We start from the raw sequence: 6,422 nt of genomic DNA on the forward strand, positions 1-6,422 counted from the left end.
TTCAAGAGGGTATGGGAGCATTTAAGAGCGTTTAAGTGGGTTTGGGAGCATTTAAGAGCTTTTAAGAGGGTATGAGAGCGTTCAAGAGGGTATGGTAGCATTTAAGAGCGTTTAACAGGGTATGGGAGCATTTAAGAGCGCTTAAGAGGGTATGGGAGCGTTTAAGAGGGTTTGGGAGCGTTTAAGAGCGTTTAAGAGGTTATGGGAGCGTTTAAGAGCGTTTAAGAGGGTTTGGGAGCATTTAAGAGCGTTTGGGAACCTTTAGGAGCATTTGGGAGTATTTAAGAGTGTTTGGGAGCGTTTAAGAGCGTTTAAGAGGGTATGGGAGCGTTTAATAGTGTTTAAGAGGGTTTTGGAGCGTTTAAGAGTGTTTAGGAGGGTATGGGAGTGTTTAAGAGCGTTTGGGAACCTTTAGGAGCGTTTGGGAGTGTTTAAGAGTGTTTGGGAGGGTTTAAGAGCGTTAAAGAGGATTTGGGAGCGTTTAAGAGCGTTTGGGAACCTTTAGGAGCATTTGGGAGTGTTTAAGAGTGTTTGGGAGAGTTTAAGAGTGTTTAAGAGAATTTGGGAGCATTTAAGAGCGTTTGGGAGCGTTTGGGAGCCTTTAGGAGCATTTGGGAGTGTTTAAGAGCGTTTGGGAGCATTTAAGAGCGTTGGGGAGCATTTGGGAGCATTTAAGAGCATTTGGGAGCGTTAGTGTTTTATTAGCATTTTTGCAGTTCCTTTAAGCCAGGGTTCACACTACTGCATTGCGGGAACCAACGCAATTCTAGTGCGGGTTCTCGCATCACATCTCCCCCAAAGGCAGGTTACACTGCCCTCTGCAAACCACTGCGGGTGTCAATACAAAGTTAATGACACCCCCAGATTGGTTCGCAGATCGCAGTGCGAACTGTGAATTAGAACATGAATCAGATTGCATGGGTGTGAACACCTATGCGATCTGTTTCAAGTGCGCTGGAAAAAAAAAAGTTCCTGCACTTTTTTTGTGTGTGAATCCAATGTGAGATCAGCCACACAACTGCATGGCTGAATTCGCATCACACAGACATCGCATGTGATCTGCACAGCAACACCGTGCGAATCACATGCGATGTCTGACATTGCAGAATGTGTGAACCCTGGCTAAAAAAGGAAAAATCAGCTCAAAAACACTAATATGAGTGTTTCAGACTATATAGCAGCCTTTTGGAGCTGAAAAAAATGCTCCAAGAAACGCAACAAAAACTATTTCTTTTTCTGCTACAAGACGCTGAAGTTTAAAAAATGCTAATAGCCTAAAGTAGTGTGCATGGACACATAGGATAACATTATTTCTCTTCTGGGAGCAGAAAAAAAATGCTAATAACAGCTTCTAGGTCTAGGAGCTTAAAAAAAGCTAGTGTGCATGGAGCAGCCATGGAATCCTCCCCGCTGTGTCATTGTATTTTGACAATGGGACTCCCCCAACCATCATACACACATATATACATTGCAGCCTATTCTCTGCAAGCGCTGATCAAATGGAAATTCTCTAGCAGGACCCTCCATGAGAAGTTAATCGATAAATTGATTTCTCGTGAATAGGAAAGGCCATAGGTGGATCGACATTCAATCTATGTATGGCCAGCTTTAGGTTAGGTTCACATATTTGCAATGAGGCAGCAAACATGCATTCATGCATTGCTGCGATATTCTTTTTCAGCCGTTACAGTGCGCTGTGGTCAGGGGGGCTATTCATTAGAATGGGCTGCCTACTGCATTTACCACAGGTGTCAAACACAAGGCCCGCGGCCGAATGCAGCCCCTCAGGCCATTTCACGTGGCCCTCGTACCTCTCCTGCAGCTGAAGCACCCCCCTTGTCTCTGTAGTCGGCACCAGAGAGGACAGAACTCCTTTGCCAGATCCTGCATTCCTAAGTGCAGCTGCAGAAAGTCTCATCTTTGCACACCCTCCCCTTTTCAGCAGTCCACAGCAGAGAGGAGGGCAGAACTACTCCTGCAGATCCTGCACCTCTCTGTGCAGCCGCAAAACCACCTGCCTTTGCCTCCCCTAGTCTCAGCATTCAGCAGGCTCTGGAAGCTGACTCCAGCCCTCCTCTGGTTCTCCTCCAGACCCTGCAGTTCTTCCCAGGTCCACCCGCATCTTCTTCCAGGCAGCAGCACAAGGTAAGGGGGGTGCTTTGTGATATAAGGAAGGGTGGGTGACTCTTGACTTCTAATGGTGGGAGGGCTCTTGACATCTAATGTAAGGGTGTAAGGGGGCATGGGGTGCTCTGGACATCTAATCCTACAGATATAACCGGCCCTTTGAGGGCAACCATAATGCTGATGCGGCCAGCAATTAAAATGACTTTGACACCCCTGGTGTTTACTTTAGTGCTTTGTTACCATGTGTTGTGTTTTCGCACGCACTTTGGCAAGGTGTGTTGGGGTGCGATTTATTACCAGTTAATGGCACTGCAAAAAAGATGCAAGTTTCTTGTGCACCATGGGAACACCCATGATTCTGTGTGTGTTTATGCATCACACAAGTGTGAATGAAGGGGAATGCCTATGAAGTCACACCAGTAGAGGGTGACAGATCCCATCTCCCAAAATCTGACATCTGGAACAGCAACATGAAATGTACTCAGGAAACAACTGAACGTGAAAGTGCCGAGAGGGGAAATCAGATCTAATGAAAGGAGAGGCATTGGACTCCAAATAAGAAAAAGGCACAGCAATGAAATCAATCAGTAAATCCTACGAGCAACCAGGTAATAATTAATTGCCTCAAGCACTCCACTATCTCACACAGTGTAAACAATTATACCAAAAAATGTGTTGCAATAAGTAGTGAACCAATTTGTGACTCAATGTGATCCAATAATCAATAGACATCAAATAAATAGTGATGATAAATACATAAAAAATAAATAATTATATTGTTGTAAACGCAAGTAAGAAAAATATTTATATATTGCTGTAAACGCATGTAAAGAAATAAATATATTGTTGTAAACGCATGTAAAAAAAAAACCAGTAGTGCAAAAAATGCTGAATGAGCTAGGCTAAGTAAATAACAACAACTTCAAATAAACCTTCTAAAGTGCCACCGGGGCCAAATATGTGATAAAGTAAAAAATCGCAAATAAATAAATAATATCCCCTGATGAAGACACGAGGTCCCTGTGTCGTCATGCATAGGGGAAGGGCAAGGACGGACGGAATGTCTATTGATTATTGGATCACATTGAGTCACTAATTCGCTACTTATTGCGCAGCATTTTTTGACACAGCAAGGAAATCCCCGCTGATTAATTCCATCAATACTGCCTGTTATTATTATTATTATTAGTAGTAATATATTATTATTATTATTATTATTATTATTATTATTATTATTATTATAGTTTTACAGGATTTATATAGCGCCAACAGTTTGCTCAGAGCTTTACAAAATAAAAGGAGACAGCACAGTTACAATACAATTCAAGACAAGAGGGTTAGGGGGCCCTGATCACAAAAGCTTACAATCTAAAAAGGAAAGGAAAGTGATACAAAAGGTATTAACGGTGTGGGTAGGAGTTGTAAAGTAATGATGCTTTTTGTTTTCAAGCTTTGAATCAACACTTCAGCATTCAGACAGTGCACTCAACATATAGATATTCCAAATAAATAGAAATCAGATTTTACCTCCTGTTATAAAGATCTCAGGTATCTAAGGATAATAACACTAAACTTTCACCCATCAACTCCTTTTAGCATTTCTATTGCTGTGATCAAGATATCCTGGAACTGTACAAATGTACCTTGCTGGAGAAGTAAATTACAAGTACATAGTGGATTTGTCATTCATAGTATTGTTGGTAAATATAAGGAGCAACAAGAAAACATTGTGGTTGTCAAGTTTTGATGTTTCTGAAATCTGTCCAAAGAATTGATCTAGAGTCTAGACTGTATAAACAGAGGAGGAGGAGGAGGATGAGGATGATGTTGAGGGTAGAAGCTTGAATATGCAGTGATTCATGAAATATAGGATAGTGAGAATGATGATGATGAAGATGATAGGAGTGTGAGCATGCAGTGATTTATATACTATAGGATGTTGAGAATGATGATGATGAATATAGAAGTGTGAGCATGCAGTGATTCATATACTATAGGGTAGTGAGAATGATGATGATGAATATAGAAGTGTGAGCATGCAGTGATTCCTATACTATAAGATGATGATTAGAAAGATGATGAGGATAGGAGTGTGATCATGCAGTGATTTATATACTATATGATAGGGAGGAGGAGGATGATAGAACTGAGATCAGTAATTTCAATACTATATGATGATGAAGATTATAGCAGTGTGCAATTATTCATACTTTAGATGATGAGGAGGAGGATAATGAAGAAGAAGTGTGCTCATGCAGTCATTCAAGCAGTATATGCTGATGATGAAGATGATGACAGGAGTGTGATCATGCAGGGATTCATATACTAAATGATGAAGAGTATGCAATTATTCATAAACTATACAATGATGATGATGGTGATGATGAAGAGGAGGATAAAGATGATAAGAGCATGCAGTGATTCATATACTATATGATGATGATTATGAAGATGATAATGATGTCGATAGGACTGTGCAGTGATTCATATACTGTGATGATGAGGATGAGGATGATGATAGGAGTGTGCAGTCATTCATATATATATGATGAGGATAATGATGATAGGATTGTGAAGTGATTCCTATTCTATATGATGATGAGGATGATCATGATGAAGATAGCAGTGTGCAGTGATTGCTATATAATATGATGATGAGGAGAAGGATAAACATAGCAGTGTGCAGTGATTGCTATAGGATATGATGAGGAGGAGGAGGAAGATAGCAGTGTGCAGTGATTGCTATACAATATGATGAGGAGGAGGATGAAGATAGCAGTGTGCAGTGATTGCTATACTATATGAGGAGGAGGAGGAGGAGGAGGAGGATGAGGAAGATAGCAGTGTGCAGTGATTGCTATACTATATGATGAGGAGGAGGAGATGAGGAAGATAGCAGCATGCAGTGATTGCTATACAATATGATGACGAGGAGGAGGAAGATAGCAGTGTGCAGTGATTGCTATACAATATGACGATAAAGAGGAGGAGGAGGATGAAGATAGCAGTGTGCAGTGATTGCTATACAATAGGATGATGAGGAGGAGGATGAAGATAGCAGTGTGCAGCAATTGCTATACAATATGATGAGGAGGAGGATGAAGATATCAGTGTGCAGCAATTGCTATACAATAAGATGATGAGGAAGATGAAGATATCAGTGTGCAGTGATTGCTGTACACTATGATGAGGAAGATGATGATGAAGATATATCAGTGTGCAGTGATTGCTATACATTATGATGATGATGAGGAGGATGAAGATGATGAAGATATAGCAGTGTGCAGTGATTGCTATACTCACAGTTGCTGATTCCTGTCCTGGACGATCCTTTGTATGTCCTGAGCACACAGCCTGCTCTCTCTCTAGCTCTGGAGCTCTGTAGTAGAATGTTTGGGCTCCAGCCTTAATGACTGTTCATTGGCAGAGGGGAAGCTCATGACGTCATAGAAGCCAAGCCCCGAGTCAGCCCTCTAAGTCAGGCAGTGTATGGATAGGTGGGGATAGGTGGAGATTGGGAGGGTGCCAATGGCCATAGAACACACACATTGTACCATCCTCTGTAACCTTACACCCGGTGTTCTATACACAGCTCCGCTCTCTGCATGATATATGGAGCTCCTTCCATCCTCCTCACCCAGCATACAGATCATTCCTTCCATCGCACTATAATCTCACACCTGTTACCGGATCTGTTACCGGAGGAGGAGGACGGATCCGTGTCCCGGGGATGATCGTCTGATAGACGGACATTCCTCTCTCCAGAGCCGGCACACAGCGCAGCAGTGTGATATCATATCTGTATATATTCACCTCTATACAGAGACATCACCTGGGACACCAATCATGGGACATTATTCACCCACCCATAGGCACTCACTCATACCACCAATATTCACCCACTCATACCACCAATATTCACCCACTAATATACACCCACCAATAACACCAATATTCGATATTACCAATATTTACCCACCAATGCCACCAATATTTACCCACTCATACCACCAATATTCACCCACTAATATGCACCCACTAATATGCACCCACAGATAAAACCAATACTCACCCACCAATACCACCAATATTCACCCACTCATACAACCAATGATGGGAAACTCTTCACCCATTGATACCAGAAATATTCACCCATTCATACTACCAATATTCACCCACTCATACCACCAATATTCACCCACTAATACGCACCCACCGATAAAACCAATACTCACCCACCAATACCACCAATATTCACCTGCCAATATTTACCCACTGATACCGCCAATGTTTGG

General features: G+C 41.9%; 1 protein-coding gene across 1 annotated transcript in view; it reads right to left on the minus strand.

Moving 5' to 3' along the window:
* HAPLN3 (hyaluronan and proteoglycan link protein 3) overlaps positions 1-5,531 on the minus strand; it is a 76,293-nt gene extending 70,762 nt beyond the window's left edge. Inside the window, exon 1 of the mRNA XM_082254015.1 lies at positions 5,431-5,531. The gene's annotated coding sequence lies outside the window, so the exon portion shown is untranslated. The remainder of the gene's footprint in view (positions 1-5,430) is intronic.
* Positions 5,532-6,422: the final 891 nt, after the last annotated feature.

Source organism: Pelophylax lessonae (assembly GCF_965119305.1).
Source record: "Pelophylax lessonae genome assembly, chromosome: 4".
NCBI classification, from domain to species: Eukaryota; Metazoa; Chordata; class Amphibia; order Anura; family Ranidae; genus Pelophylax; species Pelophylax lessonae.